Source organism: Varanus komodoensis, unplaced genomic scaffold (assembly GCF_004798865.1).
Source record: "Varanus komodoensis strain SLA01 unplaced genomic scaffold, ASM479886v1 scaffold42, whole genome shotgun sequence".
NCBI lineage: Eukaryota > Metazoa > Chordata > Lepidosauria > Squamata > Varanidae > Varanus > Varanus komodoensis.
In genome coordinates this window covers 2,144,209-2,167,831 of record NW_025335972.1, presented here as the reverse complement: position 1 = coordinate 2,167,831, position 23,623 = coordinate 2,144,209, and the positions used below count along the sequence as shown (strand labels likewise).

The following is a 23,623-nucleotide window of genomic DNA, read 5'->3' as shown; positions in this document are numbered from 1 at the left end:
TCTAGAGGCCGAGGCCAGCAGTGCCCAGGTATCTCTGCATAACATGCCCACAGTCTTCAAGTTTCAGAGTTTGACACAGGCTTCTGTATTAAACTGTATTAAAAGTTAAGGCCTGCATTGAATTTCAAGGCCTGAAAAAGGTTCCTCTCCACTCCAATCAAGCCCTGATTAGGTCATTAAGAAGATGACTTGATAATTCAGGAGTTACCGACCCTAACTGATTACATTTAAAACATAAGGTGAGTTGTGCTGTCAGAGACTAAAGGTCTTTGTTGTGCACCATTTTTTTTTCCACACAGTGGCCAACCAGCCATTCATTTTATGCTCCATGAACTTCTCTAATCTCTTAAACACTTTCAAGTTGGAGGCTATTTTGTGGTGGCAAATGCCATACTTTAACTATGCATTGTGTGAAGAAGTCCTTTCTTTCTGACAAAGAATGAAGGTAGCAGGGACAGCTTTTTTCTTCCCATTGCAGCAGGTTGTTTCCTCCTGAGGAAAACTGAGGTGCCCTTTGCAAGAAAATTATCATTTACAAGTTTGCAAGCAAAATTAATGCATACACTACTCAGTTCTAGCATTCGGATATCCTAAGAGCTGCTTCTACCAACCTGAAATTTCATGACCTCATTTTTCAGCAAGCTCCAATTTTCTGTTTAGTTCTGCCCACAGTCAGGGAAAAAAAAATCCTTCCAGTTTTTTCTGCTGCCCATCATCAAGTGCCAGGCTAAGCAAAATATGGATTGAATGTATACTGACAGTATACACATATATTCTTAAGCTTGTACTATAACATTCACAAGAATTGTAAATTATACATACCATTGTGTTGATGTACAAAAATGGTCAAGAGTGCAGGCTGTAAAAATAATATAGTAGAGGATGTAAGTTATGCCCCTAAGAAAGATGGAGATGGGAGAGGAGAGAAGGAAAGAGAGAATTAAAACAAAAATAAAAAACACTAACCAGAAACCTAGTCCATCTGTTCATCAAAGGATGAAATCCATCTTCCAAATAATAATAATAATCTTTAAAATGCATTTAGAAATTCAAATATGCAGAAGCACACTTTGCAATCCCAGTGAGCCTGCTGTCTTGTATAACTATCATTTCTGGAAATATTTAGTGTTGAACAACACAGAACGTTTCTATTTTACTTTCAAAGCTGCTTCGGTGGGGTGGGAGAGAGACAGAGAGAAAGAAAACTGGAAAGTCTTATCATAAAAACAGCATGATATATTTAAAGCATTCACTTTCATCATAACCTCACAAACATACTTTTTCTTCTGAATTGAAACTGGGTGCAAAGACTTCACTCAAATGGTTTTACTCTTGAAATGTGCAAGCCTAAAAAGTACTCTTACCTTGAAAAATAGCTCAGCTTGTGGATGGGGCACATGCTGGGCATGCAAAAGTTTCCGGCACCACCAGCTACATCTCCACTTAAGAGGACCAGGGGCTAATCTACACAGACAAGGCATTGTGGAGTTGCTGGGCCTCATACAGTGACCCAGCATGATGCTCTTTCGAACTTGTTTTGATGCTGGGCTTTGTTTTCAGGAAAAGCACATTTCCAGAAAAAAGTCCTCTTGTAATGCATTGTTTATTGTGACTCCCTTGCAGTTTGGGATTCACATGTGTCCTCTGCTTCCAACATGAATTTCAGGAGGGGGTGTGCCTTGTCTCTGAAATACACTCATTCCCCCATTTATGAACAAATGAGTTAAGAACAGCCCCTATTTCCCCTACTTACCTACTTATGAACAAGCAAACCCAAACTCCCACCTTGTCCTCAAGTGATAAATTGGCACCTGCGGGCAGTGAGGAGAAGAAGGAAGGAGAAAAGAAGGGAAGAATAGGAAGGGAAGGAGGGGGAGGGAAGGAGGAGGGGGGGAAAGCGGAGAGCAGTGAAGTAAGAACTAGTTCTGTGGTGGTGGCAGAACTTAAGGAGCTTTTCATGCTCATGAAAAACTAACATATCCAAGCCACTATATTTCAGATCACTTGGAGTTAGTGTTGCCTTCTGTAACTTTGCACTGTATTTGGCTTGTAACATGCCTGAACACCAGTCCCATCTCCATCACCCAGTTAATATTAGGTTTAATGTTAACCTTTAATAACTTTCACTCTTTTTCTTTCTATGTAAAATGTTTTAAGAACTGTTCTATATATCTACACACATACATACAGATTCTCTCTCCCTTCAGTACCTGTAGTTACTTTATTACTGTATTATTATCTTTATTACAATTCTGTGTTGCTTTTAAGATGTTTTAATCGATAGGGAAATGTTTCTTAAGTGTTTTATATGCTTTTCATATATGTGAGCCATCTTACAAATTTGACTTAAAGATGATGTCATGAACTGAACTCATTCTTAACATGGGGACCAGGCATATTTGTCTTGGTGTCCCAACATTGCAGTGTTTACTATTTATGGAGGTTCAACAGCCATGGACAGGTTTTTCTTCTTTCTTGCCTTTGAACTGCACAACCACGTAGGTGTGACTCCAAGGTCTTTCTCTTTCCCACCTGAACCACTCCTTCACAGTTTTGCAGCTCCTCTTAATGACTTTGGGAAATTAAAAGGCCAAGGACCATTGTATTCATGGAAACACCTTGAATTTCTAAGTCTTCTCAACATCTGGGGAGAACAAAAAATACAGGAGAAGCTGAAAACAAATGATAGGAACATAGATCCCGACAAAGCAATTGCCTGTGCAGTAACTCCTGCAAGGCAAATGACCAGCTGCGAGCACAAATGAACAACTGAGTGCCACACAAAGACAAAATGTCTCTGTCTGAATACTCCTGGCTGGTGAATCCTAAGGCTGGGTATGGAAATAATATTCCTATACACCCATACTATAATGAACTGCATCAAACTGAAATCAGTTTTGGAGATACAATTAGCATGTGTGACTGGTTGGAGTATGTTCTATGCACTTCGAAACCTGCACAGAACTCTTGAAACAAGCCTGAGAACATGTGCTTGTTGTTCTTGTTACTAGTCGTGAAGTCGTGTCCAACCCATCGCAACCCCATGGACCATATTTCTCCAGGCCTTCCTATGCTCCACCATCCCCCGGAGTCCACTTAAGCTCACACTAACTGCTTCAGGGACTCCATCTAGCCACCTCATTCTCTGCTGTCCCCTTCTTCTTTTGCCATCTATTGTTCTCAGCATTAGGCTCTTCTCCAGGGAGTCCTTCCTTCTCATTAGGTGGCCAAAGTACTTGAGTTTCATCTTCAGTATCTGGCTTTCTAAAGAGCAGTCAGGGTTGATCTCCTCTAGGACTGACTGGTTTGATCACTTTGCAGTCCAAGGGACTTGCAGGAGTCTCCCCCAGTACCACAATTCAAAGGCCTCAATCCTTTGGCGCTCAGCCTTCCTTATGGTCCAGCTTTCACAGCCATACATTGCAACTGGGAAAACCATAGCCTTGACTATACACACTTTTGTCGGCAGGGTGATGCCTATGCTTTTTAGCATACTGTCTAGATTTGCCATAGCTTTCCTCCCAAGGAGCAAGTGTCTTTTAATTTCTTGGCTGTAGTCACCGTCTGCAGTGTTCTTGGAGCCCAAGAAAATAAAATCTATCACTACCTCCATTTCTTCCCCATCTATTGGCCAGGAAGTGAGAGGACTGGATGCCATGATCTTAGTTTTCTTAATGTTGAGTTTCAAGCCAACTTTTGTGCTCTCCTCTTTCACATGCATCAAGAGGCTCTTTAGTTCCTCTTCACTTTCTACCATTAGAGTGGTATTGTTTTCGTATCTGAGGTTGTTGATATTTTTCCCGACAATATTAATTCCAACTTGGGATTCATCTAGCCCAGCCTTTCGCATGATGTGCTTTGCATATAAGTTAAATAGGCAGGGCGACAGTATGCAGCCTTGCCGAACTCCTTTCCCAATTTTGAACCAATCAGTAATTCCATGTCCAATTCTCACTGTTGCTTCTTGATCCACATACGGGTTTCTCAAGAGACAAATAAGATGGTCTGGTACTCCCATCTCTTTAAGAACTTGCCACACACAATCAAAGGCTTTAGCATAGTCAATGAAGCAGAAGTAGATGTTTTTCTGGAACTCCCTAGCTTTCTCCATGATCCAGCATATGTTGGCAATTTGATCTCTAGTTCCTCTGCCTCTTCGAAATGCTGCTTGTACTTCTGGTAGTTCTTGGTCCACGTACTGCTGGAGCCCAGCTTGTAGGATTTTGAGCATCACTTTGCTAGCATGTGAAATGAGTGCAATGGTGTGGTAGTTTGAATGTTCTTTGGCATTGCCCTTCTTTGGGATTGGAATGTAAACTGACCTTTTCCAATCCTGTGGCCGCTGTTGAGTTTTCCAAATTTGCTGACATATTGAGTGTAGCACTTTTACTTCATTTTTACTTCTTTTAGGATTTTGAACAGCTCAGCTGGAATACTGTCTCCTCCACTAGCTTTGTTGTTGCTCAGACTTCCTAAGGCCCATTTGACTTCACATTCCAGGATGTTTGGTTCAAGGTCAGTGACCACCCCATCATGGTTATCAGGGATGTTAAGCTCTTTCTTGTATAATTCTTCTGTGTAATCTTGCCACCTCTCCTTAATCCCTTCTGCCTCTGTTAGGTCCCTGCCATTTTGATCCTTTATCATGCCCATTTGTGCATGAAACATTCCCTTCATATCTCCAATTTTCTTGAAGAGATCTCTGGTCCTTCCTATTCTATTGGTTTCTTCTATTTCTTTGCACTGTTCATTTAAGAAGGCATTCTTATCTCTTCTAGCTATTCTCTGGAATTCTGCATTCAATTGGGTGTACCTTTCTCTTTCTCTCTTGCCTTTCGCTTCCCTTTTTTCCTCAGCTATTTGTAAAGCTTCCTCAGACAACCATTTTGCTTTCTTGCATTTCTTTTTCTTTGGGATGGTTTTAGTTGCTACCTCTTGTACAATTGCAAACCTCCGTCCATAGTTCTTCAGGCACTCTGTCTATCAGATCTAATTCCTTAAATCAATTTGTCACCTCTGCTGTATATTAATCAGGAATATGATTTGGATCATACCTGAGTGGCCTAGTGCTTTCCCCTATTTTCTTCAATTTAAGCCTAAATTTTGCAACAAGAAGCTTATGATCTGAGCCACAGTCTGCTCCTGGTCTAGTTTTTACTGACTGTATAGAGCTTCTCCATGTTTGGCTGCAGAGCCCATAGTCCATCTGATTTCTGTGTTGACCATCTAGTGAGGCCCATGTGTAGAGTTGTCTCTTGGGTTGTTGGAAAAGAGTGTTTGCTATGACCATCGTATTCTCTTGACAAAATTCTACCAACCTGTGCCCTGCTTCATTTTGTATTCCAAGGCCAAACTTGCCTGTTATTCTGGTTATCTTTTGGGTTCCTACTTTAGCATTCCAATCCCCCATGATGATACAGACATCATTTTTTGGTGTTATTTCTAGAAGGTGTTGTAGGCCTTCATAGAACCGGTCAACTTCAGCCTCTTCAGCACCATTAGTTGGGGCATAGACTTGGACTACTGTGATGTTGGTTTGCCTTGGATTCGAACTGAGATCCTTCTGTCATGTTGGAGATTGTATCCCAGTACTGCTTTTCCTACTCTTTGATTGACTATGGAGGCTACTCCATTTCTTCTGAGGGATTCTTGCCTGCAGTAGTATACCTGATGGTCATCTGAATTAAATTCTCCCATTCCTGTCCATTTTAGTTAGCTGATTCCCAAGATGTCGATGTTCAGTCTTGTCATCTCATGTTTGACCACGTCCAGCTTATCTTGATTCACAGATCTTACATACCAGGTTCCTATGCTGTATTGTTCTTTACAGCATCTGAGTTTCCTTTCACCACCAGATACATGCACAACTGAGTGTCCTTTTGGCTTTGATCCAGTCACTTCATTCTTTCTGGCGCTACTAGTAGTAGCCCTCTGCTCTTCCCTAGTAGCATATTGGACACCTTGCAAGCTGAGGGGTTCATCTTCCGGCATCACATCTTTTTGCCTTTTGGTACTGTCCATGGGGTTTTCATGGCAAGGATACTGGGATTGCCATTTCCTTCTCCAGTGGATCACGTTTCGTCAGCGCTCTCTGCTATGACCTGTCCATCTGGGGTGGCCCTGCACAGCATAGCTCATAGTTTCATTGCGCTACACAAGCCCCTTCATCACAACAAGGCAGTGATCCATGAAGGGGAGAAGGAAAAGCTTATTCAAAAAACTGAATCAGAAGGCACTTTCATGTCGGTTAGGGCCAGGTAACAGGAGGCAGGAAAGGACGGCTACCTGCAATCCAGCTCACAGGCAGAGTGGATACCTCTTGCAGCACTAGATAGCCAACTGGTACCAGCTAGCTTCCTGTGTTCTGTACTGTCATTCCAAGCAGTTTTCCCTGTGTGTCTACCTGGGTCACTGCTTTGAGGATGCAATGTACAGCCTGGCAGGACATTCTGCCAAGTATCGTACCTCAGCTTGGTTATCAACTCAAATGGAGACTGTAGCCAAGAAATTCAACAAAGACAGGCTTGGAAGGACAGCAATGCTGGAACTAGAAAAGATCATCAAGAGTAAGGATGTTTCACTGCAGACCAAGGCCAAGATCATCCACACTACTGTATTCCTGAGTGCTATGCATGGGTGTGAAAGCTGGACAGTGGAGAAAGCTGACAGGAAGACAACTGATGCATACAAAACGGGTGCTGGAGGAGAGCTTTGCAAATACCATGGACCAACAGAAAGGCAAACAAATGGGTCCTAGATCAAATCAAACCAGAACTTCCCCAGGAGCAAAAATGACAAAACTGAGGCTGTCATACTTTGGGTATATCATGGGAAGGCAAAACTCCCTGGAGACGATCATGCTTGGGTAAGTAGAAGGCAGAAGAAGAAAAGGAAGACCAAAGATGAGATTGACTGATTCCCTAAGGGATGGATGGATGAATTTACAAGAGCTGAGCAGGGCTCTCATGGATAGAACAATCTGGAGAGCCTTCATTCAAAGAGTTGCCATAAGTCAGGCACCCTTTGAAAGCACGTAACAACAAATGATGGAACGATCCAAGTACACATAATATGGAGACATCATTACAGAAGGGGCAGATTGGCTAGAGCAATAAATCATGGAAGGATACTGTGTGTAGCTTTCTCCATGCGGGGGAGGGGGTTCATGAGGGACATTCATCATATGAGCTACCAAACTATTCCTTTACTATTCCTTTCTGCCGCTGTCTGGTGGCTGCAGCACACACTTTGAAACTGACACCTAGGGTGCCCATAGAGCCATCAGGGCAGGGTTTTGAGGGACCTTTCAGCAGCATGAGCAGGAGGGCCTCCAAATAAAACAGGGCTGGCTTACCACATTTTAAAGTAAATTGATACACATTACCGTCTAAAGACCATTTTGTTCAATGTCTAAAGTATATATGCTGCATATCAGATTTTATAGTTTTATTCTATTTATGGTTTTATCTACTTACTGACTGCTTTAATGTTCATTGTGAGCCACCCAGAAGGCCCTTGGGCTATGGGGCAGCAAATGCAAGCAATAAATAAATAAAGTGGTGTATTACTGACACTCACATACCCTGAAAGTTGAAAATTGTCCTCAATATTCATTCAAAACTTTGAAACCCAACTTTGATATTTAAAATGGTCACATTCCACTTAGAGCTGTTGAGTTTCCATTTTAAATTCACCAATTTGGGGAGTGTCATTCCACACAAATTCATTTTGGCTCTTGTCCAATCCATCCAGCCTCCCCACAAGCCTCTGGGTTGCCTTCTTATCTAGCCAAAGTGTGGGCCGCCTACTGCCATGTCTAGTCTCCAGGCGTCAGATCAGGCATGTAGGACTTAAGAGTCGAAGGATCCCAGCAGTAGGCCATTTGAGGCACATCTGGAGATGATTACTGCAAAGGTCTTGTTGGGGGCAGCTATGATGCCAGCCTTCCTTCCGGTGCCTCCCACTTCCATCATTCTCTTCCCAGCTAAAGATTTTGGAGGAAGATGAAATTCAGCACTTCCAGGCCCTTTGACTTCTCCAACTCCTTGTGCAAATTGCCCTTCATGAGCATCTTCTTAACCCTAGGACTTTCCCAGGGAATGAAACTTGGCAGACAAAGAAACTCTCAGTTCGCCTTTACCCTTTCAGGTTTAACCATCCGTTTCCTTGGGAGGCAAGAACACTGGAGGCTGAACTTATTTTAGTCATATCCTTTTTGTTAGTTTGGCTGAGAATGGGGACCAGGTATTTACTGAATACTCTAGCCTCAGCTCCCCCAGAAGCAAATAGTAAACTCTGGGGGGGGGGCATCTTTCCTCTCCTGTCCCAGCCTAACACATCACCCTACCCATCCCCAAACCAAACTGTTCAGCCTGGGTATGTTCTTTAAGTAGGAGTTACTTGTCATCAGAGAACTTCCATCTTAGTCTAAGCAAGCATCAATGCACAGCCAATTCCGGAAGCCGAATGCAAGCTTAGGGAAAAGCTATATTCCTTACTTTGTATGGCCAGAACAGCCGAAAGAAATAGCTTTCTTCACTACCTAAACGTGATTGCAGTGCCGGGACTAAGCTTTGGAAAATGTAAAAAGGTGTATTAACTCATCCGCATTGGTATTTCCTACTAATCACGGATGGTTGCCCAGTTTCTACCAATATTTTTTCCAGACACACAGCTATGTGTATTCTTTGCTCAGGATATTCTGAAGTTTGGTTAAACCTACTAAAGCTCTCTCTCTCTCACTCACTCACTCTGTGTGTGTGCGTCTGTGAGTGTTGTGATATCCTCAATTTCGTGGTTGCTTGTAAAACAACTGACTTTTGGTGCATTTGTTGTTATTTACAGCACCATTGCTGTGCACGACACATTATATTGCTGCAGAGGGCTGGTCTACAATCTAAATTTGACACAGAGGAGACAGTAGAGAAATGGAAACAGGGCTAAACCTAGGAAGAACATGCAGTATATCACATTCTCCAAACTGGTCCCCTCCAGAGGATTTGGACTAAAATGCTCATTCCTGATTATTAGTTTACTGACCAGGGCTGATTGGATTTGAACTCCAGGATATTTGGAGGGTGCCAAGGTGGGGAAAACAGCTTTAGGCAACCTTCCCCACCCAGGTACTGTCTGGATAGGTTAACTACAATCACTATCAGTCTCAGCCAACATGATCATGGGAGATGAAGTCCAATACATCTGCAAGGCACCAGGCTGGGAAAACCTGCAGCATATATTTGATATTCCTATTTCCCCCCAACTTTGATAGGGTGTTCATGTGTCCAACTCTTGAAGGGCCGTCAGCGCAAGTTTGTTGTAAAGGCAAAGAGCCATAAGAAGTAGTGGGGAACGGGGGGAGGAATGGGCCTAGAAGTTGCCCATTCAACAGTTAGTAGTGCCTGGACAGCATCCAGAGTAGGCCAGCTGGTCACCAGGTCCTAGGTTTTCCCACTCTGGCAAATGGATTTAAATTATAGCAATTATTTCTAAATTGCATCTGTTTATCTGTCTAGGCATATGAATTGCTTTGCATATTTGTACACTCCTTTGTCCTCCTTTTTGTTGACGCATAAGTAGCCACATTGTTTAAAATAATGGGACTTATGGGGGAAAACAAGGGCTGGGAGCCACCCAACTAGTTCATTGCATCTGAGGGAGTTTGTGTTTTTCTAACAAGAGTACTGCCTACATCCATGCCTACATCTATGCTCACTGTCTCTCTTGGCAAAGGACTTTTATATCTAACTTTCCAAAGTAGGTTAGGATATGGTCTCCGGAGGCTGAGAAAGAGAGAATTTGCTGCTCACATTCTCTCTAACCTTTAAAAAACAAACGGAAAACATTGCCTTTCAGTTATCCCAGTAGGATTACTCTTGGATCTAACGGCAATAAACAGACTGTACATTTAGTGGGGATACAACAGTCCTTCCCTCCTTCAGCACATTTGAAAACAGCTGGCAATATCTGTAGAAGTTGACTCCGTGTGGAGAAGCAAGTAAAGAGAAAATTAGGTGCCGTAGTGGAGTGTCATGGACAGGGAAACATGAGTGGGTGTTGTGAGGGACAGGAAACCCTCATGCCCAAGTTCCCCAGCAATTGGTGTACATGCGCATACTGCAGAGATATTGCCAGCCAGATATTGCTCTCTTCTGCAGAGGACAGTCCTGTCTTTGAAGGCCTACCCCGTCTAATTCCATTGGAAAGATAATGAACCTGAAGCACTCTTGCCCAGCAAGAGTTAGCTTGATGAACAAGCAGGCGCAGATTGCATAAGGACACAAGAAGAGCCCTGCTGGATCAGACCATAGGTTTGTCCAACCCAGCATGCTGTTCAGACAGGGGCCTCCACAGGAAAGCCACAAGCGGATATGAAAGCACCCTCTTGCCCATGTTTCCCAGCACCTATGTTCACAGGCACACTGCCTCTGACAATGGAGAGTTACAGTCTTCTGTTCCATGGGGAGAGCATATTTAAATTACAACCATCTTTGCTAAATGTATGCCTATACACATAGATTCACTTATGCAAATAGCGATGCATTTCCTCTCTTCATGATTCACACACAGCCACCCTACCCAAGATGCTGTAATGGGGCCAAAAGCTCAGATGCATCTTAAAGGGGATTAGACACATCCATGGAGGAGGAGCGCAATAGGGGTGATGGCAGCATGGAACCCCCTGCACCAGAGGCAGCATCTGGGGGGAGGGGTGTAACAGCACGTGTGGGCTTTCGCCTTCATTCAAGCCCCACTTGTAGGACTTCCAAAAGGGTAATGCAATAAGCAGAATGCTGGACCGACAGACCTTGGTCTGGGCCGACAGGCCCATTCTTAGCGTCTGGTCACCACTGTGAGCACTAGAAATCTGCTTCCGTCGTCTTTTCCTCCTCCAATGCAACGCCAGCAAAGATTCTGTACAAAATGTCAATGCTCTCAAAGCACAATGACCTATAATGAATCTGTCCTCTCTCATGCTGAGACTGGTTGGGATTCTCCAGACCAGGTTTCCTGTAAGCACCCTTCTAGTTTAGAGATCTCTCCGATCCCCTTGCTTGGAAAAAGCCTGTGTTAACCTACCTGGTACAACTCTGACATCTGTGCAAGAAAAGAAAAAAGAAAACACGAAAAAGAACTTGTTAGAGGAATCCAGAGAAACTAATTACTAGGAGAAAAGTGGGGGAAGCGGGAGGGGAGGGCTTGTGCATTTTGGGAATGCAAAGAATGTAGTTCTGCTGTTGAGATATACATGGAGCAAAACCACAGTAAAGGCTTTTGATGACTTAAGGCCAGCGGCTACTGGAGACGAGTGCATGGGGGACCACAGACCAAACTCCCAGGGCTGTACAACCATTCTTATTTAGGACTCACCCCCAGCGTTCAGCCCCAGAAATTTAACTTTTGTGCCATCTCAGGTAACACAAGACTAAAGGAGCCTCTCCTTCTCTGCAAAAGCTCAAGCGGCCGCCAGCCTCAGTGCAGGGGTGCTGTGGAGTCGCCAGCACAATCCATCCGCAGCGGAATCCCTAAGTGAACTCGGAGGTTCCCGCTCAGACGACACGTGTGAAGAATTCTGAGGCAAGGAAAAAGAAGCAGGATTTCACGGAGTGATGGCGGTCCCGCTGCCATACCTTTGTTTTCCAAGGGCAGGGATGGGCAGCTGGTCCGTGGCATAATATCAAACGCTGTCTGCCAGCAACCAGAGTTGATCTGCCCCTTTCCTAACAGGGGTGGAAGAGACAGAGACAGGGAGAGGGATGGAGAAGGGAGTAGCTCCACCCAGGCTTGGCTCAGGCCCTGCCCCCTGGCAGCACATGGACCCCAGACCCCAGCCAAGCATCTTTGGGAGAAAACAGCCCTCTGCTGAAGAAAGGGGTCACCTATCTGAAAGGAAACCCCAGAGCAAGCTCCAGGCCTCTCTCATGCTCCTTCCAAAACCAGGGATTCTGGGCCCTTTCTGGGCAGAGGGCTCCTGCCACCAACAATCAGGAGGCCGTGTGTAGCAATCCCATCTTGCTTTTCTTAATGGCTTCTCTGGTAAGAAAAAAGACAGGAAAAGCTGTGGGAAAACATGGGAGGATTATGAGCGGGAGTAAGTTCTGGGAATGAAGTAGACCTCTAGCATTGTAACCGCCTCTCTTCCACATACACAAATAGGTCCAACCATATACCAAAGGCAGGGTTGAAACCCAGAAGCCTCTTTCCAGATCCTCCAGTAAAGTAAGCAAACAATAATAATAAAGAAAAATCTTGCAGATAGTATTGGCCTTGGAGCCCCACTGTTTTTTGACCATGTGATTTCAGCACCACCCCTCCCACCTTTAGCCATTCCCTTCTTTAGGGAAATGGAGCTGAATTGATATTGACTATTAATTAGTATGCAAGAAAAGTGCCTCTGAATAGTCCAGAGCGCCCTTCTGAGCAAATGCAGCCTGTCACCTGTGCCTGGCAGCCACATTACATGTTTGCACATCTGCCCCTTCACCAGTACAAAGGACGGTGCGGGGTGTGCTTAACTGCCAGAGCTGGCTCAAGATACTTTTGGGCCTGAGGCAAAGGCCAAGATGGCGTCCTCCTCCATTACAGAAGCTGACAAGAATTGCCATTGAATTTTATGTCAGCACTGGCAACAGGGGAGGACGGCAGGCGAGTTTAGGGGGTGGCAGACAGAGCTCCACCCTCAGCCAGCATGGATTATCATGCAGTTGAGCGCAGCTTCTGCATGGCTGTGGCTCCAGAAACTTTCCTCCCCACATGCTTCACTTTCAGTCTTGGAGCTGGACTTGGGGGCAGAGGGGAGAGTATGAATGATGGACTGTAAAGAGGTCAGGAAGGACCGGGGGGAGGGAGGGCCCATCCGCCTTTGCCTCTGTGCTTCTTTTGATGTCAAAATTAGATGCATCCCCTTTACACGTGAACAGGGCTAGCCCGTGAGCAACCAGTGTGGCTGCCGCTGCCACGTTTCATTTGGCTTGAAGTTGCTCTTGTTAGTCTGTTCAAAAAGTGATGCTCAGGGGCTGGCGGGGCTGGTATGTGTGGATGGAGGATGGATGCATAAGCAACTCTCCACACAGGATTTAAGATTCCAGGGGAATCAAGCAAAAGCCCTGCGGGGATCAAAGATCAACATCAGGAATGTTCCTGTTGGCGTCGCATCCCATCCAGCCTGCATTCCTGCTGTTGCGGTCCCAACCCAGCTGAGACCAGCTCCCACAGAGAAGAGGAGGCCACAACTATGCGTGCAACAATCAGGAACTACTGCATGGGGACACATGCACACAGTTAGTATGGGAAAGGAGGGGTACCAACTATGAAAAGTGTTCCCCCTTGATGCTTTATGAAACCCCAAAGACATCAACAAATCTGAAACCTCAGTTTTTTGAACAGAACCAGCCCAAGACATTCTGCTATCCAAGGCAGGAAATGGTGCCTTTCATCCCCCCAACCGAGGTGTGCACTACCTGGAGCAAACTAAATTGTTTTGGTACATGAGGCATAAAGTCCCATAAGTCCCTCTCCCCATCCCTGGCAGTAGACGCACAATGATAGCAAAGTATCTAACTAGTAATTTGCTGCCATTTTATGATCCCCTAAAACTAGTCAGAGGTTACTGTCTTGCTGCCTCTCGGGGGGTGGGGGCGGGGGATCAGCCTTTTCCTTAAGCAGAACCCAGGAGTCCTGGTTTATACACTTCACCTCCCTAAATCACCAGCCTTCATCTTCATGCTTCCGAAGATATTCAGATCCCTCGACCAAGAGCCCTGACTCCAAAGAGTACTATGGTAAAGTGAAAAAAAATCATGTTTTAACATTCAGGTAATGTGATTGTGGTATTCCACTCTGGCTGCCGATATACTGTGGTGAAATTGGGAGTTTAGAAGGAAAGGGTTAAGCATGGCTGAATATTGATCAAACTTGCTGACCAAGCGCATCCTTTTGTTTGGTAAAATTCTTGTAATATGTTGTCTGAAGGTCTAAGTAGGCAGAAATCAGGTTCTATGCCACAACAACTATACTGGCTATTGGTTGTTATAGAAGTACAATCATTTTTAATAATAACTCATTGTGGGTTACTAGCCATGTTGGATTGCTGTTTTAAGTGAGCCTGGCCCACTTCCCACAGAGTGGTTTGTTTGAAGAGCAACAAGCCACCCTGACAAACGATGGCTTGTATGAGGCATTCTTAGAAGTACAGTGGGTTTTCCTGTTATCCAAACCAAGGTAATCAACCCATTGAGGGTCCAGGGAAGTGGCTAGCAAGCTGCTTAGCAAAAGCAGCAAAACCCCCTGCCTGTATTGTGACCGAGTTCACTGCCAGTGAAGTTGCTCTATCAATGCCAAAGTGGCATGGTGGAGTCGCAGTCACTGGCTCAGTATCCCCTTGCTGACCATTCACCTTTTTGGACTCACCAGACTTCTTTGGAAATTGCTTTGCACAATCTCTGAATTGACAGTCATGGACAATGATAGCCCCTCCAAAGTGTCTAAGAAGCACACTTGAAGGAGCTGTAATTGCTTTGCCACCCTATTTAAAAAAACAAACGAACAACATTGTACCCCATATGTGAACAAATATTTTTATAATTTAAAAAACAAAATTCGGTGTACTTCTGCCATTGCAGAGGCATGCACTTCTATGGATCTGAAATGGAAAGCCTCGCCTTGGCAATGCACTGGGAGGGGTCTGCTGTCAAAGTGCTTTCCCTTGGCAGTTGTCATAAAAGTGAGGGACCAGCAGGTTATCTCCTTCACGGAGAGATCCTTTTGGCTGGACCTAAACTCTTGTAAGTTTCCTGCATCTTTCCCACCCTTTCCCAACACTGGAGAAAGAGTAGAAGGTAGAAAAATATGAGGCACCCCATTTATGTAGTTCATGGTTGGTCTAATCAGGGTTGCTTTGACATGTCCCTGTCCAAAAACAAAACAGAACAGAACTGATTAAACCAGTCAAAACCCCCATTTTAAAAGGAACCTGAGTTTTGACAGCTCTCAAAGCATCCTGCTCCTATAAATGGGGGGAGGACTTGTAAATGGGGTTTCCCCATTAGCCTGCAGGGTTGTGCACCTCCATCCTGAGGTCCAGCCCTACTTGCATCACTGCCTGGAAGTTATTAGTCAAATTTAAGCAGCGATCTTTGGTGTAAAGTACATTCTGACGAAGTCCTAAGTAAATATTAAGTTCTGTTATGTTTTTTATGAGATGTATTTATATTACACTGGGTTTATATTACATTGCAAGGCAAGCACTGTGAACAAATCTCTTCTATGGGGTCTGGCATGACCTATGAAAGAATTTGGAGAGGAACATTTTTCTAATAAACAAGAAAGTATGCATAGAAACATGAACAAGTCCTGCATATTGGTTCGGGATGCCTTCCACTGGGGGTGGGTAACTTTCAGTGGTTTGGGGTCCAAATTGTCCCACAGGTTCCTTCTCTGACTCAGACCTTAGTCCAAGCCAGGTATCACTTTGCCACTGAATATGGTGCTAAAATTTGGCAGTGTAGGTGCAGTGGAGGGAAAAGTGTCCTTTGTGGTAGTGGCAGCACAAAAAGGGGCAATTTTGCTTTAAAATAATCCCTTTTGCCTCTACGCAGCAATGGCAGTGATGGGCGTATGCAACCTGTGGACTCCATGTTGCCCACCCTGTCTTACAGATGCAGTTTGTCTGTAGATGCATCTCACTAGCAAAGACAGATCTATCATCAAAGCGAAATACAGATCTACTCCAATAACAGATACACATTTCATGCACAACATAAAATGGCATATGTCCCGTGTGTTTGTGTGCACACCCACATATGCCCATATGCCAGTGTGGGCCTGTACATTCAGGGCTGGGTTAAAGCATCTTGTTGCTTGGGATGGCTCACTCACAATAAAAATTTATTGCAACAGTAAATTAAGTGACTGGGCTTTGGTATGCAGAATTCTGTAATACCAGTTTTATTGATTTATGCTCATGCAAATCCAGCTGTCACTCGAACTAGCCCTAAAGGATAAAATTAGTTCTGTAAATTACTCTCAGAGTCAGCCCCATCACTGGCAAACCTAAACAGCTGCTTCTGATGGCAATATCCATGCAAATAGACTGAAAGTTTTGTAGCAAATAGGGCAAGTGATGGGGCAAAGAGCATGAGAAGCGTGGTAAACCAAAGGCACAGTTCTGTGCAAGCTTAGACAGAAAAAAGGTCTTAACTCCCAGCCACTTGGTATTGTAGACCTTTTTGCTATCTAAACTTGCACAGGGTTGTGCCTTAAATGACTGACCATCAGCAGCCCTTTAATGGCACTCCAGATATGCTACCCAAAGGGCTCCATCACTGCAACATAGGCTTAGGCATGGGATGGGGGACTGGTTTCCCTGTGGCTTGTGATTTGACCTGGTTGCTTGGCTCTGGAACTAGTTCCACTCAAAGCACCTTTGGTGATCATACACAGAACCACTTTTGTTTTATGACCCTGTAGTTTAAATAATGTTGGTTGGTTTGGAGGATTTCCCCAGCCTATTTTGGGCTTCAGCTCCCATCTGTCCCAGCCAACATGGGCAATGGGCCAAAACATCAGGAGAATGCCAAACTGCAGAAAGCTGGATTAGGTGGATTCTTGGTCTGATCTAGCAGGACTTTTAAAAACTTTCTGTCTGCCTCTCTTTCAGGGATGTGAAACCTATACCCATCCCAATGTGGTTAGGCTGCAGGTCCCATAATTCATGGCCATTGATTATGCTGGCTCAGGCTGATGGGAACTGGAATCCAACATTTTAAGGGCCACAGGTTTCCTACCCACTGCTTTTCATCCATCCATCCATGATCCATCCTTTTATTCTCTTTCACCATATATATTCATCTTTACCCCTTCATATCACATATTCCCTCTCCTTCTCTCTGTTGCCACATATCTTCTTCAGCCTATTGTTTGTTCAAAGGCCTAACACAGCATATACCCAGTTTCTTACCAATAAGATGGTTTTATCTTTTCTGCTTATCAGTGGCCAGTTTCTCCCAGTCAGGGAAGACAAATATTTTGCATGGCCATAAACCAACACAAAGCCATCCTCTCTGGCGCCACAAAGTCAAAGGATTTTAGTTCTGTCTCCTCACCATCCTCCTAACTCACTCACTCCTGTGACCACTCTGAAAATAAGAACTGTCAAGAGAGACTGCCATTTTGGACAAGAAGAGGGGGTGGGTGAAAACTTCCATCCTTGAGGTTGGGTGGTTTTTTCCCTCTCTCTCTTATTTTTTTTTCCCTTTTTGGCAGGTGGTTGATGGAAACCACATGACGGTTCAGCCCCTGAAGTCATTTGTGTGTGTGTGTGTGTGTGTGTGTGTGTGTGTGTGTGTGTGTGGTGAGCTCTGTACCTCATTGAAACCAGCTTGCCTACAAGGAAAGTCAACCCCTCTCAATTCCCTCCAGTAGAGTACAGCCTCCTCCAGCCCTGTGAAGGGCTTGACACACACACAGCTCCGGTCTGCTGGCAGAAAGAAACTGGAGTTGAGGGAAAGGGGGGGGAAGAAGGGAATTTAAAGGCGGCGGGAGGAACAACTTGGTTGAAGAAGAAAGTCTGCCTCAGGTTGTGATACCCAGGACCACATTCTGACCCAAAGGTACATTTTCTTTTTCCATTCTGCTTTCCCCCCTCCTCTTCAGTATCTCTTGCAAATATTTTCTTCTTTTCCTTCGCCACATGGATTATCCTTTTGGTGGATAGGTTGCATTCAATGGACCATACAGAGATCTCAGGCATTAGAATGGAGCACAGAGATTTAGACTTCTGGACCCCTTGCTCTCACTAAACCTTACTTCCAGTCCACCCCTGCCCCCACACAACTGTTAGAGTGCATCACCCCCCCCCCCAATATAATGCATTCCATTCCATTCCCAGAAGTTCTTGTTCTGCCTCACTGCCTGCAACTTCATCCTTTCCCCCTGCTCTGTTAGAGACCACTCCCCTTAAACTCCCACTTCTAACAATGTGTGCTGCTTGCTATTTCCAGAGCTGGGGAATGGAGCCCAGGAGCCCTAGTTATCTGCTTCCCACATTTAGCACTGGACATTATTCTCTTCCCTGAAAACAGGGGTAACCGCGGCACCACACCTCCGTTCTAAGCCTCTAACTAAAACGTGCACATGCTATTGTGTGTGTGTGTGTGTTTGTATAGCTTGGTGGAATTGTTCTGTGTGGCTGTCAGTTCCCTAAATTCTGCTGCCTCTCCCCGCAGACTGATGAGAATTGGGCTGTTAACAGCTTGCTCTTAAACTCCCTTGTTCTCAGATTTCCATTTGTTACTTTCATCTGCTTGGCAGCTGCCTAATACTGTAAGAAGAACAAGACAGGACTTTCTTGGTTTTCCTTCTCACTCCCTGGAACAGTCTTTAGGGTTCCCAGGCTGTAGCTGTTGGCTTTATTCTTCTTGGAAGGGAACTTTATAGACGTGTATCAGGCTAGGGCCATATTCTGACCTCAGCCATGCCCAGGAACGCCAAAAGCGATTTGTGCTCTGTTACTATGTTTCCCAAAATTTTAGAAGGATTATTCACCATCATTAGGACTTCTCCATACCATAAGACAAGATGGGACAGCTACCCCGGGACTGGATTTTAATCTTTCATTAAGAGTGGTGGAGTGAGCGACAATATGGATTTAAGTCAGGAAGCCTTATCCACTGGTGGTGGTGGTGGTGGAGTGGGTTCTCTTGCACAAAGACGCACTAATACAAAAAGGTGGTAACTTAAGACCTCATTAATGGCTTGTCCCATTTACTGGAGTTTATCTCAGGTAGCAACATTTATTAGGACAATCCGGCTGGTGGACTTATTATCCCTGGGTGCATCTTTGTTAGGGCAAATGTAAACATGTGAATTTCCTGGGTGATTTCAGATGATTCCCAGGCTCAAAGAAACTGGAAAAATGAGGATTGCAGGCTATATCTATGTCTACCAATATATGGCATGTGTCCATGTCAGTATCTGCCCAAGGAAAGTTAGAACTGCTTGTGTGCAAGAGGAAAAATATATCAGTTTGTATCCACTGTTGGTCTAACTTGCGTTCATTGATCTGCTCTAAGCAGGACCAATGTCCCTTTCTAAAGGGGCTTCCCAATAGGGATTGGTCCTGGTGTTATCCCACTTTGCTGAAATTCTTTTTCCTGCAAGGGTTGTATGCTGTTCTTGCCCTCCCTGCCAATGAAAAACCTACGTTATTAGGATCAAAGGGAAGGCTGCGATGGTAAGGTAGCTGGATTCTATAGGTCATTTCTATACTCCCAGGAAATTAACCCCAGCCCCCACAAGAACCGCTTTACACCGCATAAGAGGACTGCTGTATGAGGAACCTTGCTGCTGGTCCTTCAAATCCAGCACCCCGTGACCAGCCAGGTGTCTATGGAAAGCCCACAGCTTGAGCAGGAAATCAGCTGCTCCCCTGAGATTTGTCCCCAGGCTGCATCTCAGATTCAGAGGTATATTGCCTCTAGTCATGAAGGTTCCACAGCTCTGATAGCTAAAGTCTTGGGACAGACTGCACTGCTCTGCATATGAGCTCGTTCCCCTTGTGAAACCATCCAAATCATCACCACATCTTGTGGGAATAAGTTCCTTAAGTGAATCATGGGTTCTGAGAAAAAAAGAAGTGTTTTTATGATGTTTCATCTGTTCTGAGCCAGCTGTCTATCTGATGCAATGTCCTTTCACCCAGTGCCACTTCTCTTCTTTCCCATCCTGAGCCACTAGATGCCAAATCCTTCCAAGATTTTAGGAAAAATATTTTCTTCTGTTAAATGTGGGATTTCACAAGTTCCCATATAGTTAGAGATAAGATCTGGAGACATCTCCCCCTGTCCTATATATTTTTCCCTCCTTCAGCGCTGCAGATGTGCCTGTTCCTTGTTGGATTAGTTCTAGGGCACAGAAATCTGTGCCTGTGGTCTACCCGTCCAACATTGCATTTTTTGATCCAAATGTGGCTGTTGGTTATGGATGGAGTGTGGCACTCTGCTGCCTTCCATTTGTCTAGAGTGAGCGTGAAGCACGAGCATAGCAGACTGGAAGAGTTCTTCATTCATAGCCAGCATAAATGTTTGCAAAAGGGGACGGCAAATCCAGCAATGTGTTCCAGGAGCATCCCATTCCCACCCTTGGAAGCAATTATATGGGGAGGCCCCAAGGGGGATTGGAAACCACAACGGCTGCCAGTTTAAGCAAAGCCTCCCCAATCCTTTTAAAGGACCATGCAGAAGAAATCATGCTAAATGCAAAAGTGAAAAGGGCAAGTTATCGAAAATGTTGGTTGTAAAAGAAGTATCCAGCTTTAAGATGATTGCTGTGGGAGTGGGGGTGGCTGTCACAGATAAAGGCAGGGAAGAGTTTACAGATGGGCAGAGTTTTACCATATTGCAATAATGAAGCCAGTGGGTCCAAAGGGGCAAAAACAGGAGTCTAGAGTGCTGTTTCCACCTCTGAAAGAAGAGGTCCAGCAGGCTTGGGCAGGGAGGGATGGGAGCAAAACATGCCCGCAAAGTCTGCATCCATGTGTCAGCCCCTCTGTGCCTCCAGGCTGTGTGGTTTCCTTGGCACGCTGGCTGCTGAGCTGGCAGGCATGGCCCACTGCCTGCCACAGAATCACCGACTCGGCTGCACGCTGCCACAGAGGCTAAAGCCGCATGGGATCCTCCCAGCCACAGCGCGTGGCATTCAAGTGCAACCCCCACCCCAATTGTCTTTAGTTCAAAGGCTCATTAATCCTTAATTAGATTATCTGGCACAGTGTTGGCCAAAGCTTTTTCTGGATTCTCTGCCCTCCCCTGCAATGCCGAGAGAGCCAGAATGCCTGGATTTGTTATTGGCACAAGTCTTAAACTGACCAGAGAGAGAGTCAGAACACTTAGGTGGATCTCACTACCTCCCGCAGTATGATTCTGGCTAAAGTGGTGGGGGATGTTTACCCCCTCTCTTCCCTCCCTTGTGCCAGAGGCCAGGTGTTTGGATTGACTGCACCCACTGATTGCACTGGCTTTCAGGGTTCAAGTGCACCAGTGACCCTGACCTCCATAGAACATGCATGGAGCCAAAGAGTCCCCCCCCCCCCCCCACAACCCATGGCAAGAAATAACTTTCCCTGGAGGAGGAGGAAAAATATCTGGCCAGTCAAAGGTTCCTCCTGTGTGAGTGTTTTGTGTTTTATAATGCTATTATTTCTCAGATTATGTAGGATTATTACAGATTATTTATGTCTTTAAATCTGCTACTAACACTGAGCATTTATGTCATGCTTTAGAGTAATCAAAGCACTTAATATTTATTGCCTTGTAACCTTCACAACAATCTTGTAAGTTGTAAAACTGCAACTGTGGGGTGGTGGAGGAGTGGCTGAATCTGAGCAGGAGTGCTAAAGAGCAGTTTCGAACTAAAGAGTTCCGGACTAACTGTGCAGTCCTGTCCTCACTGGTCCGCTTGGACAACCATGATCCTGCAGCTTTCTGAACTGTGAGACTGGCATTCGCCTCTGTGTTTGGCAAGAGACTGCTTTAATTGAGTGGCTCTCACTACAGTATAGACCTAAACATACTCAAACTGTACTCAAATATAAGTCCCACTGAGTACAGTGGGACTTACTCCCAGGTAACTCCCTGCTGTGTGAGTTACCTCTTGGAAAAGGGGCAGCTGCCTTCCTTGCAAGGGAGGAAGTCGGCAGAGAAGGAACTGCAGAGGTAGCCCTGAAGCTACTTTGTTTCTCTGAAATGGGCATCATTAATTAATTATGCATATTATTGCTGTTATATGCAAGGGAAGTAACCCCTCCCCTGAACATAAACACTTTAATTGATGTGTTTATGTTCCACCTTTCCTTCAAGGAGGTAGGAGGTAGGGAAAAGGTGAAGGATAATGAACAACCCAGGGGTGGCCAGCTGAGCAAGCCACTGAACCTGGATCTCCCCATGCCAGCTCCATTACAAGAAAAGAGGGCAGCTGCAGCCAAGATGCCACTGAAAGGAAGCTTGTATGCCATTGCTGATTTTTTCATTGTGGAAACCCTGATAAGCTTTTCAAGAAGTGCATAGAAACACTGAAACTTAGAAACATGAAAACGGATCAAGTCAAAAGGGGCCACCCGGTCCATCTTGTCTGACCCCCGGCTCCAGCTGGCTCCGTTCATGGCATGCCTACCATGATTTTTGGAAAGCATAGTAAAATGGCTTGTGTCAGGTCAGACTACTGGTCCATCAGGCTTGGTATGGTCTGCTCTGACTGGCAGGGGCAATCCAGGGTCTTTGTGGGTGGTTTCCTTCATCATCCAGGGTTAATTTGCTTTTTAAACCAGGGTTGGAATTCCAGGGTGCTAGCTGGAATACTCAAGAGCTGATTGTACACAGATCCACTGAGAATCAATCTCAGATTTCACAGAGTATTCCCATTGACTTTTTCTCTTCAGTGACAGGAGCCAAATTAGTTGAAGTTAGAATTGGCTGAAATGCAAAAGTTAGGCCTCAAGTGTTGACAGCTGATGTTGGTACAGGAGGTACAGTTCATGAGCTGGAGCCTAAATGACTGGGCATTCTGGTCTCCTATGTTCTCTTCATGAATAGCAACATCTGGATTGTTCCCACTTGCTGTTGCAGGGGTGGAAAGGCTGTAATAAAGGGAACAGTATCATGGCATTGCAGTGATGTTCAGAGAAACTATGGAGCAGTGCTGTGGTGGAGCCAGGGCTTTCAGAGATGTCAGCTGGTGCATTTTTATTAGCAAGGCCACTCATGTTGTCTACCATATGCCCTCCTCTTCAAAATGGCCTGTTCCCTGTGAGCTTAGCTGCAGCCCTCACAGTAGAAGGATTCACAATGCCAACAAGATGTTCTGTTGTAAAGTATTTGGGGGTGACTTGATCCTGAATGGGCCGATTCCTTTGCAAAAGACCTGCTAGACATCAAGTTTGTTGATGTGAATTCTCCTAGGGGACATGGCTGTGAGCACTGCCATGAGGAACATCTGCACTGCACAATTTGCTACTATCCTAGTGGAAGTTACAACACAGGAAAAACTACTCCTGAGCATTTCACATGGGAACTGTGAAAAAGCACAGCCAAGGAGGCAACAGGGCTGCTACAGTAAAACCTCCAATTGCAGGGGGTTAGATTTGTGCTGCTTTAGCCCAGTCTTTCCCAACCTGGTGTCCTTCGGATATTTTGGACTTCAACTCCCATCACTGCCAACCAGCATGGCCAATGATCAGTAATGCTGTGGTTGCAATCCAAAGCATCTAGAGGGAACCAGCTGAGAAAGGTTGCTTTAGCTCAAGCTGAAATAAATGTTAGTGGGACTTGGGGACAATTCTATGAACATTTAACTAGAAAGTCCTTCAATTCCCAGCATGCTGGCTGGGTAATGCTGGGAGTTATATATATATATGAATTATTTCTTCCTAAACATGCATAGGATTGCACCTTTAGTGGTGTTTCCAGAAATATGGCTTCCAATACCACCAGGCAAAAGACATTGCACAACTTTTCCAGCTTTCTCTCTTCAATGGATTCTCTGTAGTAGGACAGCCAGTAGAAGTGGTGAGAAGCATTGCTAACCGCACAAATGGCATTTCTTCTAGTCTGGCCCTTTGCAAAATGAAAAGTGG

General features: G+C 44.9%; 1 protein-coding gene across 1 annotated transcript in view; it reads left to right on the top strand.

Annotated features, from left to right (window-relative positions):
• The first annotated feature begins 17,379 nt into the window (after positions 1-17,379).
• Positions 17,380-23,623, top strand: part of BGN (biglycan) — a 40,217-nt gene continuing 33,973 nt past the window's right edge. Inside the window, exon 1 of the mRNA XM_044443791.1 lies at positions 17,380-17,606. The gene's annotated coding sequence lies outside the window, so the exon portion shown is untranslated. The remainder of the gene's footprint in view (positions 17,607-23,623) is intronic.